Below are 14,623 nucleotides of genomic sequence, written 5' to 3' on the forward strand. Positions count from 1 at the left end.
CTACGTTAAGGGAGGATCCAAAATAAAATGACAATCTGGTGGCAGGATCTGCCTACCTCCATTCCTTGTTTTATATGGAGCACGAGGTGAAACACATATACCTTCAATACTTTCAGGATTTTGTTTCATCTGAATTGCTTCCACATGAAGGGGTTATAGGATACAGGCTCATTATGTACTGAAATCTAGGCAGTCGACACATTGCATAATTTGGGCTTACATCATAACTTTTATTATACAGTAGAGTGACTTTTCTAGCATTATGTTAATATGTTGGGGTTTTTTTTAGAGCAGTATCACTCCTGTTTGTTAAGATCTCGTTCTATAATATTCTTCAGGGTTTCTCTGTTTTATTCTCTAAAAATGCATGTAAGAGGAAACAGCTTTTCTGATTCTTGCAAATAATGTATTACCTTTTTCCATGTACTGCGTCTGTTCTAAATAAACTGATTATAAAAATGCACAATAGATTTTTTTGGTTAAAACTGAAAGCATCATCTTATCATATTTCCCAATCCCAAATACTCCAACTAACTTTCAAGTTGGTAATCAGAACATTACTCTGTTCCAAAATGCTTGTAACCTCAGAGTCATCACTGATCCTGCCGTTTCCATGCGTGATCATTTTACAAATTAAAACTTCTCTGCCATCTCAAACCCCTCCTTAACCCCATGGATTTTTGCTCTGTTCTAAAATCACTTTTATTTTCTAGTACTGACTATTGTAATTCTCTCCTCACTGGCCTCCCAGCATATACTAGGGATGTGCATTTGTTTAACATGAAATTGCAAAACACCATGAATAAGGCTAATTCATTTCATTTCGGGGTCCCAAACCAAATTGGGGGCCCCCTGAATGAAATAAACCTTAGTTGTTCGTTTTGTTGTAAAAAAAAATGCATCGGGCCTATTTCTAGGCCCAAAGCCAGAGCATCGCCTAGGGCATGGGCTGAAGCCCAAAGCAGGGGCTGTGGCCTATGCCCTAAGCAAGGCCCCAGCTTCGGGCCTAGGCCGAGGTGCCGGCATTGCATTTGGGCATAGGCCGAAGCCCAAAGTAGGGACCGCAGCCTAGGTCTGACCACGATGCCAGGGTCTTGAACGAGGCCCCCGAAAATAAAAATAAAAAAAATAACAACTTACCTGATCCGTTGGGTTCTGATGAAAGCTGGGTCCTGAGGCCCGGGTCTGGAACCATAACCTGACCCAGAGGCCATATTCCCAGTGGCAGGGCTTTAGCCCAGAACCAGGCCCAATGCGAGACGTGAATTGAAGGCCAAGTCCTGGTGCAGGGGCCTTGGCCTCGGGTCGGACCCAAGTCCAACACCAGGGCCTCGGCCAAGGCTGAGGCCCAGACCCAGGCTCAAAGCTGTGACCCAGCCCAGAAGCCAGGTCCCGATACCGGACCCTCAGCCTGGACCCAGGCCTGATGCCATGACCCAACCCAGAGGCCAGGTTCCAATGCTAGGGTGTAGGCCCCCTAGGATGCAGCAGTACCATGCCTGGATGATGGAGGCCCTAACGAAGGCACTGGCGGGTAATAGCCTGAAGCCTTGGCATGAGGCCAAGCAGTGGACACATTCCTTGGCAAGAAGCGAGGCATCAAATTCACGATGAAAGAAGTTGGTGGGAAACTTTCCCCTTCATAGTCCCATAGGCACATGATAGTTTCTCCCTCTCCCCCTGTGGCACTGTCTCCAAATCTACCTCATGTCCAGAGTTGAATGTGGTACAGAAAACTGGGGCACCAGGTGGGGCACCAAGAAGGGCAGCCTGACTGTCTCCCTTGGAGCCAAAGAAAAGATTGGAGCTGTCAGTGCAGGGCTTCATCAGAGTGGGCCTATTCTCCATACAGAGATGGGACGTAGTGTCATCTTTTATGACATGGAAAATCCCCATAGTGCCAAGGCATTTATTTTACTCAGATACAGAACCAACCAGAGCACCATCTGTGTCTTTGGCAAGGAGCTCACATTCTAGGGCACAGTCAATATACCCACCGCAGCAGATTGCAGCACCACCAGTGGTATCAGAGCACTTTGGCGCGTACATCCAAGAGCCCTACATTGGGCATCATGGCACGGAAGAATCTACCAGTGCCATCTATGGAGTAAGATGCTAGTTATTGATGCAGCCATTGTGGAACACCTCAGAGCCAGTCTCCTGTGCAACAGGCAAAGCTGCCATGACACCAGGTTCCTCTTCAGTTTTATTTCCAACCCTGAGTGAAAATGTGCTTATCTAGGTATCAGAATAGGATGCCTTGCTTCCAATTCTTGGCCTCTCAGCTTGAGGGAGCCCATCTATCAGAGTTAGTGAAGAATTTCCTTGTTGCCTTAGGTCCTGAAGACTGAAGTGGGGAATTAGAACTTCTTAGGTCCAAGATGGAGGAAATGTTTGTACACAGTGAAACTGTTCTATGTCCCATGCCAGTGTGTACTGCTCTATCAACCATTATCCCACCAAATCTCTGTAACCTCCAGGATGAGAATATCCTTTCAGTGGAGAATGAGTCCAGAAGTTCTAAAGGTGAGACTCTTTCTAACACATGCCACCACATTGAGTGACTGCTGACTGACTCCTCCACCAAGGATTAATGGAGTGCATACTAGTGCTACATGGATTCGAAGTTTGTGTTCCCCAGTGGAGAGTCATTTGCAAATCGACTGTCTGGAGCTGTGTGCCATTTACCATGCTCTGAGGGCTTTCTCTTACCTCCTCACAATAGAGGAAATCTTAATTCTGATAAACAACTAAGTGGCCTTGTTCTACATAAACAGGGAGGTAGGGGCTCTTATGTGTCCTCTAGGAGGCCATCTGTATCTGGTTATGGGCAGGATAAAGCAGGCTGTCTACCTGCTGGGCATTCAAATTGCCTCAGCAGAATGTTGCAACATTACAAGTGACCTTGGATCAAGAAGTAGCGGATGACATGTTCAGTCACTGGGGAAAACATGTTATTGCTTTATAAGCCAACAGGAAGGTTGAGAAATTCTGCTCCATGTATCCAAGTAGCCAAAGATCAGCTCCTGATGCTTTTTTGCTAACCTAGAGCATTAGTCTACTCTATGCATACCCACCAATTCTTGTAATCACCAAGACTGACCAGAAGATCCTTCGAGGCAAGGCAAGGCAAGGATAATCCACATAGCACTGGCCTAGGCACAGTAACTGCATATCTTATCTATCAAATCAGGTTCTGATTCCACTGGGAATAAATCAGACACTCATTACTGAGCAGGACAGCAGGTTCTGCCATTCAAACCTGCTATCACTGGCCCTCTTCAAATGGATGTTGAACACACAGTAGTCTCCTCCATACACCTTCTAAAAGAGGTAGAGGATGTTCTGATTTCCTCCAGGAAACCTTCAACCAGAAAGTTTTATGGTTTCAAATGTAAGAGGAGACCAGCCAGCTGGATCTCTTTGTAACTTTTTCTAGTTGCAGGGTCATCCTGCAACCGGCGGCACTCACCCCTAGATGGCAGAAACACCGCCATGACACTGTCGCCCTTGGATCCCCCTTAGGCGCACGCATGCACAGCATCCTTGAAATGTCCTGTGGCGGGAAAGGGGGTTACCAGCCAGGGCTGGTTCTATAATGAGGCAAAGTGAGGCGGTCACTTCAGGCGGCAGAATTTTGAGGCGGCAAAAAAATGCCTCTTTCATAACGCTGCGGTGGCGTCCGCCTCACCCTGCCTGCCCCTGCCACAGTCGCAGAACAGAGAGAGGCTTGGGGCCGCTGCCGGAACTCAGGTCGATGGCGGCTGAAGACTGGAAAGAGGCCCTGCAGAGCCGTACCCTCACATCTCTGAGCCTCTTACCCCACCTTCCAGTTATTGAGGAGGGACCCTCATCCCACTGCTGCCTATGGGTGCCCAAGTTTTAAATGTGGCACTAACCAGCAGACACCTGGAGAGAGCTGTTTCTCAAGGATGTCTCTTTGGCACAGAGTGATTGAACTACAGCTTGTAGTTTCATATTCACCATATCTTTTAGGGGTTTTTATTTCGTAATAGGGTGGTTTAATGAACTCAGACCAAGTTCCTTCTGAGAGAGAATCTGCGTTTCACATTAATGAAGCTTTTGTGCTGCCTACATTCTTTACAAGATCACATAGACCCAAAGAATGGGTTTTTCACTCCTTGGACTATAAGAGAACCTAAAGAGGACTTCATCAAGCTTCTCAAATGTTTGTCTCCACTGATCCCAGCAGATTGGGAAGGACAGTTTCCAAATTAACTCTGTCCAACTGACCAGCGAACTGTATCGTTAGGGCTTCTGATCTTAGGTTTTATAAATTGTAAATTTAGGTGTTTATTTTCCAGTTAATTAGGGGTTTTTTGGGGTACCAAAAATCGGTATTTATCGGGGGGTTTAAATCACGGATACTATTATTGGGAACCTTTTCCGGTTGAATCAAATACATACATGTATGCATTTGAGGAGTCATTAGCATGGAAAAGGCACAAAAACAAAGCAGAGGATCCAGGGTAGGCAAAAGAGAGGTGAGAATACTAGGAAAAATGCTGTTTTTTTTTTGTTTTTTTTTTGCTTCAGGGGTATTTTATTAGGGTTTATCAGTTAAAACCTAAAATCAGAAGCCCAGTGTATATAGAGTTATGCACTGGCTGGCTTACAGATTACAGACTCTGTCAAGGCTCATCAAGGGTCTGATTTTCAAAAGCATATACATGCATAAAATTAGGTTTTACATATGTAACTGTACTTTACCTGTGTACATGAGCTTTCGAAAATTGTTACAATATATGGCATTGAATTGTCTATAGGATTTATCTTCCTAAACACACTTTACGCGCATAAATGGCTTTTAAAAATTGCTACGATTAAGGAAGTAATTTTAAAAGGAGTTAAACGTGTAATTTGTAACAAGTTTAAAAAGCCATTTCTGTATAAAGTGCACTTACATGCGAATATCCTGTGGTCAATTCAATGGCATATATTGTAGCAATTTTCAAAAGCCCATTTACACAACTAAAGTGCTTTTACATATGCAAAACAAAATTTTAATCATTTAAATGCTTTTTAAAATCAGGCCCCGTATGTTACATCTACGCTTGTAACTCCTTTGAAAATTCACCTGCAAATGAGAATCATGACAACTTCATCTCAGGGCCACATCTATTAAAAACATTTGCAAAGCTATTATCTTGTCTTCAGTTCACGCCATTACATCCCATTAAAGGTCTAGACAACTTGTCCCAAAAGAGACACTTATTTTGGTCAAGCGGTTCTGCGTAGCCTGCTCACCTTAGAAATCCACTTTTCACTCAGCTTAGGACTCCCTCTGTGTTATGGCTTATCCATGCCTGTTTGTCAACAGAGAAAGCAATTTTGCTTATCTGTAAAGAGGGTTCTCTGCCATGAACAGGATGATTTAGCCATACCTAATACCCACCTGCCTCCCTGGAGTGTCGACTACCTTGCTAAAGCTTAAGCATGAGAAGAGTCTGAAGAGCTCATGAATCAAGGTTCACTGGGAACTCATATGCATGCTCAGTAAAATCTTTACTGAGCTCTGAGAGTTAGGTCTGCATTAGCGCCATCAGTGTTATGTCTAATTCATCCTACTGTCTGCAGGGAACTCTGTTTACAGGTAAGCGAAATTGATTTATTTGAAGTTGTTAAAACTGCAGCAGATTGTGAGGAAATACAGAAAGGTCCTTGTGAGACTAGATGACTGGGCATCTGAATGACAGATGAAATTTAATATGGATATGTGCAAATGTATGCACATAGGGGAAAAATAATCCTACCTATAGGTACACACAATGCTGAGTTCTATATTGGGAGTCACAGCAAAGGAGCTTGGAGTCCTTGAAAACAATACATTGAAAAATAACCCTTGCTGTAGTTACACGATGTTAGGTTCCATATTAGGAGCTACCACCCAGGAAAAAGATCTAGGCATCATAGTTGATAATACTTTAAAATTGTCGGCTCAGTGTGCTGCAGCAGTCAAAAAAGCAAACAGAATGTTAGGAATTATTAGGAAGGGAATGGTGAATAAAACGTAAAATGTCATAATGCCTCTATATCGCTCCATGGTGAGACCGCACCTTGAATATGTGTACAATTCTGGACGCCGCATCTCAAAAAAGATATAATTGCGATGGAGAAGGTACAGAGAAGGGCAACCAAAATGATAAAGGGGATGGAACAATTCCCTTTTGAGGAAAGACTAAAGAGGTTAGGGCTGTTCAGCTTGGAGAAGAGACGGCTGAGGGGGGATATGATAGAGGTCTTTAAGATCATGAGAGGTCTTGAACAAATAGATGTGAATCGGTTATTTACACTTTCGAATAATAGAAGGACTAGGGGGTATTCCATGAAGTTAGCAAGTAGCACATTTAAGACTAATCTGAGAAAATTCTTTTTCACTCAACGCACAATAAAGCTCTGGAATTTGTTGCCAGAGGATGTGGTTAGTGCAGTTAGTGTAGCTGGGTTCAAAAAAGGTTTGGATACGTTTTTGGAGGAGAAGTCCATTAATGGCTATTAATCAAGTTTACTTAGGGAAAAGCCACTGCTATTAATTGCATCAGTAGCTTGGGATCTTCTTAGTGTTTGGGTAATTGCCAGGTTCTTGTGGCCTGGTTTGGCCTCTGTTGGAAACAGGATGCTGGGCTTGATGGACCCTTGGTCTGACCCAGCATGGCAATTTCTTATGTTCTTATGAAATCCTCAGCTCAGAGTACAGATGTGATAAAAAAAAACAAATAGAATATTAGGAATGATCTGAAAAGGAATAGAAAATAAAATGGAAAATATCATATTACCTCTGTCTTGATCCACGGTGCAAGTCCATGCTGCATTGATTCATGGTGTCTCAAGAAAGACATCGCAGCAGGGCCGGTGGGTCCCAATAGGTGAACTAAGCGGTTGCCTAGGGTGCCAGCCATTAGGAGGCAGCCAAGAGCATCCATGTGGGGCCACAAGGAGTAGAAACGTGGTGGGCCACGATGAGCGCCTCTGTTTTTGTGTGTGAGTGAGTGAGAGGGATTGTGTGTGCGAGAGAGCAATGGTGTTAGTGAGAGAGAGGGGGGAGCCTGTGTAAGGGTGCGTGTGAGTGAGAGGGATTGTGTGTGCGAGAGAGCAATGGTGTTAGTGAGAGAGAGGGGGGAGCCTGTGTAAGGGTGCGTGTGAGTGAGAGGGATTGTGTGTGCGAGAGAGCAATGGTGTTAGTGAGAGAGAGGGGGGAGCCTGTGTAAGGGTGTGTGTGAGTGAGAGGGATTGTGTGTGTGTGCGAGAGAGCAATGGTGTTAGTGAGAGAGAGGGGGGAGCCTGTGTAAGGGTGCGTGTGAGTGAGAGGGATTGTGTGTGTGTGCGAGAGAGCAATGGTGTTAGTGAGAGAGAGGGGGGAGCCTGTGTAAGGGTGCGTGTGAGTGAGAGGGATTGTGTGTGTGTGCGAGAGAGCAATGGTGTTAGTGAGAGAGAGGGGGGAGCCTGTGTAAGGGTGCGTGTGAGTGAGAGGGATTGTGTGTGTGTGCGAGAGAGCAATGGTGTTAGTGAGAGAGAGGGGGGAGCCTGTGTAAGGGTGCGTGTGTGAGTGAGACAAGGAACCTAAGTGTGTGTAAGAGAGGGGGCCTGTCTGAGTGAATGAGGTTGGGGCTGGAGCCGAGGCCTGGACCAGAGAGGGGGCGGGCGCAAGGCTGAAGCTTTGCCTAGGGCACCTAATACCCTTGCACCAGTCCTGCACAGCGGATATAGAAAAGGGTGCAGAGGAGGGTGACAAAAATGCTAAAAAGCATGAAACGGCTCCCCTATGATGAGAGGCTACTCAGAGTTAGGACTCTTCAGCTTGGAAAAGAGATGGTTGAGAGGGCACATGATAGAAGTTTGTAAAATCATGAGTGGGATGGAATGGGCCAATAAAGGATGGCTATTTACCCTTCCAAATAATTCTAAAACAAGGGGACACTGCATGAATCTTACAACCAACAGATTTAAAGCAAATCACAGAAGGTACTTTTTCACTTGGCACCCAATCAAGCTGGGAATCTGTTGCCAAAGGAAATGGTGAAGCTGTCTAACAAGAGGTTTGGACAAGTTCCTGGAGGAAACGTCTATAACACATTATTAGCCAGGTTCACTAAAGCTGTGGCTATGCAAGAGAGAGAGAGAGAGATATCTACTTTTTGGGATCTGCTGGGTATTCGTGTCCCAAACCTTCCACTGTCAGAGGCCAGATGCTGGCCTTGATGGACCTGGGTCTGTCCAAGCAAGGCATTTCTTATGTTCTGTTCTAGGATAAGAAAGAGAATTAACAGACAGAAGAAAAATAAAAGCATGGGAGAATAGAGATAGAAGAAATTAGAGGAATAAAGCCTTTAACTATCCCTGTATTTTCAGTTTTTTTTAGGTCCTGGGAAAAATGAAAATTGCATAAACTCTGGAATTCGTTGCCAGAGGATGTGGTTAGTGCAGTTAGTGTAGCTGGGTTTAAAAAAAGATTGGATAAGTTCTTGGAAGAGAAATCCATTACCTGTTATTAATTAGGTTGACTTAGAGAATAGCCACTGCCATTAGCAATGGTAACATGGGATAGACTTAGTTTTTGGGTACTTGCCAGGTTCTTATGGCCTGGATTGGCCTCTGTTGGAAACAGGATGCTGGGCTTGATGCTGGGCTTGGTCTGACCCAGTATGGCATTTTCTTATGTTCTTATGTACTTTATTTTAACAATACAGAATACAGTCATCATGGTATCCAATTGTAGTTTGCCTACAAATCTTTGTTTCTGTTTCTCAGAAGATGCTGCTTGCTTGATTTGTGTATTTCATAGATTCTCCATTAAAACAAATGGCATTAAATTCAAGCCCTTATTATAGTGGCAGCCTTAGCATCCATTTGAGAGAGATTAGCTTTCCTGGCTACAGAATAGTAAAAAAAAAAATTTGCCAGTCAACTGGATTTCAAATTTTCTTCCAAACTATTACTGCTACTACTTTCCCTTCGTCTCCCACCAGCTGAGGGCCTCTGAGGGTCTCTTGGATTATCTGTAGTGCTCCCAGCTCTATGGCTCACACTTCCTTTTGGTGGCCTTTTTATTCCTGGGTGGACACAGTTATATTTTAAAGCTCACAGAGTTTGCTCTTAGATTTGGTCCTAGAGTCAGTCCTACATTTCATGTTTAGTCCTACTTTGCTTTGTGCATCCAGTTCTACTGCAGTAGTCTTATACTGCTACTATGGGCACATGGTTTTCCCGCCGTGGTTCTGCCCCGTTTTTGTGGGTGTCTTCATGTCTCCAGGTTTGGGTTCTACATTGTCATCAGTGGCGTGCGGTGACATTTACAACAGGGGATTCAGTCTCACCTCACCCCCCACCCCAAGTTACCAGCAATCTTGCTCATTCAGTTCCCTCTCTCCTTCCGCACCCCCCTCTCCCTTCCCCAGGTCTCCTGCAGTCTCACTCCCTCAACCCCTTCTCCCCAGGACATAGAAGATATTTGGAACCCATAGGGCATTAAGCCCATTTTAACATGAATTGGGTGTGGGCTTAGCCTTCAGAAAGGCGTGAATAAGGAATTATAATATAGTAACCAAAACAGTGCTCAAGCAACAACAACCCTTTCTATAAAAAGGCAACACTGCAAATATTACACCTGGCCCTAAACACCAGCACACCTCCTATTAGGAAGTCAGAACGTGTCGGGCTGACTAAATGTATCTTTGAAATAAAAATACTTGTAGCTAAAAATATTGTACAAAACTACATAGATCCCTTCTTCAGATGTCAGATCAGAGATATTCACAAGCCAGGTCCTACATTGTCTCAATAGTTCACATACTGCATCTTTGATTAATACTTAGCCCAATAAAAGTTATCACAGCCTGCCAAAGCTACAGTTTACCCCAAGGAACAAATCTGCCGTATCAAAACACCACTAACTACCAGGACTCAAACAGTTACCACCATACTCAGGAAACAAAAACCTATAATGAAACTTATAAGAACTAAAACATCTCCTGCTCTCCGTCCATGGGAATTTTTCATTCCCACTATTTTTATTGGTAAACACATCAGAGCTCTGGTCAGAGAAAAGGATGCTAAAAACGTGTGTTCCACATCCCGTGGACTGCACACGAGGAAAACATGTACAGTTTACCAACAAAACAAAGTGCCTTGGTGTATTTTAGGCAAGCAGTTCATCATGCTGTTAACTCCACCTTTCGAGAAAGCTAGAAGGGCAAAGAGAGAGGGAAAAGAGGGAATGAGTAGAATCAGTCTGCTCAATAACACACATTGCGCAGAGCGAAAAAGAATCACCGACCTGTCAGCCAGTGACCTTTAGCTCATCACTGCAGAACCAGTTTAACTCAGGAAAGGGAAATGTGGTGAAGGGGGATAGTGTATTGGGTGGGAAACTTAACAAAAATTAAAGTCTTAAATATGTAACTTTCTGTTATATATTGGAGGAAGTGGTGGGGGGCAGAGGACGCAGTCAAGCGTCCATTCCTGGATGAATTTTCGGATGGTGTTCTTCTGTACAGCAGATGCATGCTCTGCCTGCAGCTGAGAGCACAGCAAGGACCAGAAGGAAGTTTCACACACCCGGATGTTCTCCAGCCTGCCTCACCTCTCTGGTCCATCTGATGGTGATCTTGGCTTCTGCCAGAAGGTAGTTAATGAGGCAGGCCTGGTTGCGTGCCACTGGGGCCCTGGCTACGGTGTGCCCATAGATTAGGAGGTGAGGGGAGCAGGACAACCAAAAACATAAAAACTAATTTTTCAAAAAGGTGAGGAAGGGGGTTAAGTGGGGACAAAACCAGTTAGATATGTGCCACTTGGCAGAAGGGGCAGGCTGCGGAGCCAGTGATGGCTTGTAGGACACTCCCTGTAAATATGGCCCTGTGTGCTACTCTCAATGCTAGGTCTGTGCTCTTCCTGAAGGTGGGATAGGCATAATATGCTCTCCAACATGGTCCTCTATGCCCCCCCCCCCCCCATTGCGCTTCTCCACACAGTGTCTGGGCGGGAGGCAAGCACCAGGTAGTGAATTGTGTATAACATTAGGAGGTAAATTGCCCTCCTGTCAATAGCCTCAAGGTTGGCTGAGGAAAGGGAGCACAGCCGGCTGAGGCTTTTGGCTGGAGGGGGGCGAGCGGAGAGTGGGAGGTCTCTTATGATAGAGCCTATACTCAGGTCCGGTGTGTGTGGGGGGGGGGGGGGGGTTTGAAAACTGGCGGGGACCTCTGGCCTGCAGACCCCTCCCTGACAGAGTGGACAAGCAACTGGGTGCCCTAGCTTGGATGGACTTGAGGAATGCGGCACAGGCACGGGGTTTCTTATGCCCACTCACTGTGCCAACATGCATGGCGGCACCCATGTAGATCAGTCCTCTAACAGGAGGTGACCGACTTTCATAGTTCAGGCCGATGGAGGACTCCAAAATCCCCACACCCAGAGCGGTGTTGTGGAGAAGGGGTTCTTCTAGGACGTCCTCCGTGGGGACCATCAGCCTCATAATGGATATCATGCTCCAAGACTTAAAACTATCTTAATAGAAAGATGGCAGTGATGAGAGAGACTGTGCTCATACCCTCTTGCCCAAATTACAAAAAGCTGTCAGTCATACTGCAACCTGCTCATCTGGCGAAAGAAAAAAGCTGCCAGAGGGCACCAAGGGGGTGATAGGTCTGCATACAGAAATCTCTGCAGGGCCTGTAAGCGGAAGGTGTGTACTTGGCTCTTAAGACACACAAGGCCCTGTCCGCCCTCTTCCAAAGGAAGAGACAGGATGCCTGCAGTTACCCAGTGCTTCTTGCTGGCCCAAAAGAAATCCAGCAACTTTCTCTGAGTCTGGGCAAGAAACTCTGCAGGGGGGGGGGGGGTTAGGGAGGTCAGCCTGAGCCACAGCATGCTGGACACAAGTTGATTAACCACTAAGACCCTTCTGCGGTATGACAAGTTGTAGTAGCCTCACCCACGACCTCAAATGAGCCTCGACTTTGTCGTCCAGTTATTGCCAGTTTATCGGGGCCATGGTTTCCTCTGTGGAGAGGAAGACACCCAGATATTTTAGGATCTTTCGGCTCCATGAAAAATTACCAAACTCGCTTGGGAGCACGTCCATCTGCTGCAGTCCTATCACAGGCCCCAAATATTTGGCCTAGTTGATCGTGGCAGAGGATGCGGATGAATAAACACACTGGCAGGTTTGCATCCTTGCCATATCAAGTGGGTCACGGATCATGAGGAGCATGTCATCGGCGTAAGCAGATAGGGTGATGTGAAGCCTAGATTCCTGCAGCGCTAAACCAGAGAGTTTCCTGCAATAAGCACAGGAAGGGCTCAATGGCCAGTGATGAAGAAGATGTGGAATACTCCTCTCTCTCCTCCACCAACATCAAGAAAAATAGACCTCAAATACCAGATGAGAGATGCCCCCTTTTACTCAGCAGTTCAACTCCCACATACTTCTATAGTAGTTGAATCTGCGATGCAGAAAGCATAGAAGTCACGACTTCACTCAAACACACCACCAGCTCGAGATGCAAAATCTTTGGATGACTTCGCAAAGAAAGCGTTTCAGTCCAGCATGCTAAATGCTAAGATTCAAAATCACCAAATTTTCATGGCACAATATCTGTTTGAAAATTTACAGGCTTTAAAGTCCCATTTACAACAAGGATCCTCAGAGACCAACTTGCCTCCAGAATATTATAATATGGAGGAGAGTCTCAGACACCTTCTTCGCTCAGTCTATGAGGGGTTTGAGATTTCCTCAAAAACTTCTGCGAACACAATAGCGGCGAGGAGGCTCACATGGCTAAGATCCAGTGCCATTAGTGACGACATCCATGACAAGTTGGCCAATCTTCCATGCCATCCTTACAGTTTGTTTGGAGATAAATTCACAGAAACAGTAACAAAACTTAAGGAACAAAAGACAGCGGTACTATCACTGACCTCTCCTCACCAGCCTTCTTCATCTAGGCGACAGTACTCTTCATACAGGAAAACCAGCTATCCAAAAACGTATAGGCCTTACACTTCTTACAGGCCTCCACTCTATCAACCTAGCAGACAGCAACCTTACCAGCAGCAAGGTCTGCGACAGCACCCCAGAGCCCCTTGCCAGTCCAGTCAACAAACTGATCCTCAACCCTCAAAGACCCAACCAGGTTTTTAGAGCTACTCTCACCACCGGCTCAGACATCTTTGGTAGGGGGAAGATTGTCCAGGTTTCTCCCATCTGACCAATGGGTCCTAATCATAATAAAGGAGGGCTATTCCCTCAATTTCATATCCCTTTCACCCTCCCATATTTAGTTCCCCAGAAACTGCACATGGAGGACCTCTTCTTTGGGAAATCAAAATACTCCTCCAACAAAAGTGCATTCGGGAATTAACTCCCCCACAACTTCATCAGGGTTTCTATTCACAATACTTCCTTATTCCCAAGAAGTCAGGAGGGCTACGTCCAATCTTGGACCTACGCTCACTCAACAAGTACCTTCAGAAAGAGAAATTCAAAATGACTTATCTTGTCCATTCTCCCCTTCCTTCGATCCAACGATTGGATATGTTCACTGGACTTGAAGGATGCATATGCCCATATACCAATGCATCCCAAATCCTGGTGTTACCTATGTTTCCAGATGGACAACAAACAGTTCCAGTACAAAGTTTATTTATTTATTTAGAAACTTTTATATACCGGCATTAGTGGGTACATCATACCGGTTCACATAATAACTGAAAGTTTGGAAAATACATTTCAACAGGGAGAAAGTAACTGGGCAGGGGATAAAATAAATAGGCAGTAGGAAAGATAGTTAAAAAACAAGAAAGTCATAACCAGAGAATACAGTTTATAATTTACAATGATAGTCTCCTTAATATAAGGAGAGGGCAGACCCCTGAAGGGGGAACTGTGAGGGGAGATGGAGAAGGGTTATTCTGGGTAGGCATGGTTGAACAGGAGTGTTTTTAATTTCTTTTTGAATTTGATTGCACAGGGTTCAATGCGCATGTGGTCAGGTAGGGAGTTCCAAAGAGCCGGACCGGCAATAGAGATAGCACGGTCGCGGGTAGTGGAGAGATGAGCCATTTTCAGGGATTGGACATGTAGGGTGCCTTTGTTGGTAGATCTGGTGGCTCGGGTGGACAGGGGGGCAGTGAAAGGTAGGTCGAGCCAGTTGGAGTTGTGGGTGTGGATGGACTTGTGTATTATGGTCAACGTTTTGTAATGTATACGGGACAGGATGGGGAGCCAATGTAAGTCCTTAAGGATGGGGGTAATATGGTCGTGTTTGCGTGCGTTAGTAATGAGTCTTGCAGTAGCATTTTGCAGTAGTTGAAGGGGTTTTATTGAGGACAATGGGAGCCCTAATAGGAGAGCATTACAGTAATCTAGTTTGGAGGTGAGAGTGGCTTGAATCACTGTACGGAGGTCATGGGTGTAGAGCAGGGGTCTGAGTTTCTTTAGTACATTTTGACAAAGTTCTTCCATTTTGACTATCCTCTGCCCCCAGAGTCCTCACCAAATGTCTAGCAGTAGCGGTGGCACACCTCCATTGATAGGGGGTTCAAATATTTCCTTATCTGGACGATTGGCTTCTAGTAGCACCCAGCCATTCTCTCCTACAGGACAATT

The 14,623-nt window shown here is 45.3% G+C and overlaps 1 protein-coding gene across 6 annotated transcripts in view; it reads right to left on the bottom strand.

The window, feature by feature from the left end:
• The window catches only part of NTF3 (neurotrophin 3), a 215,874-nt gene that overhangs the window by 44,996 nt on the left and 156,255 nt on the right, over positions 1-14,623 (bottom strand). The window lies entirely within an intron of this gene.

The sequence above is a fragment of the Rhinatrema bivittatum genome, chromosome 4 (genome assembly GCF_901001135.1).
Source record: "Rhinatrema bivittatum chromosome 4, aRhiBiv1.1, whole genome shotgun sequence".
Taxonomy (NCBI): domain Eukaryota; kingdom Metazoa; phylum Chordata; class Amphibia; order Gymnophiona; family Rhinatrematidae; genus Rhinatrema; species Rhinatrema bivittatum.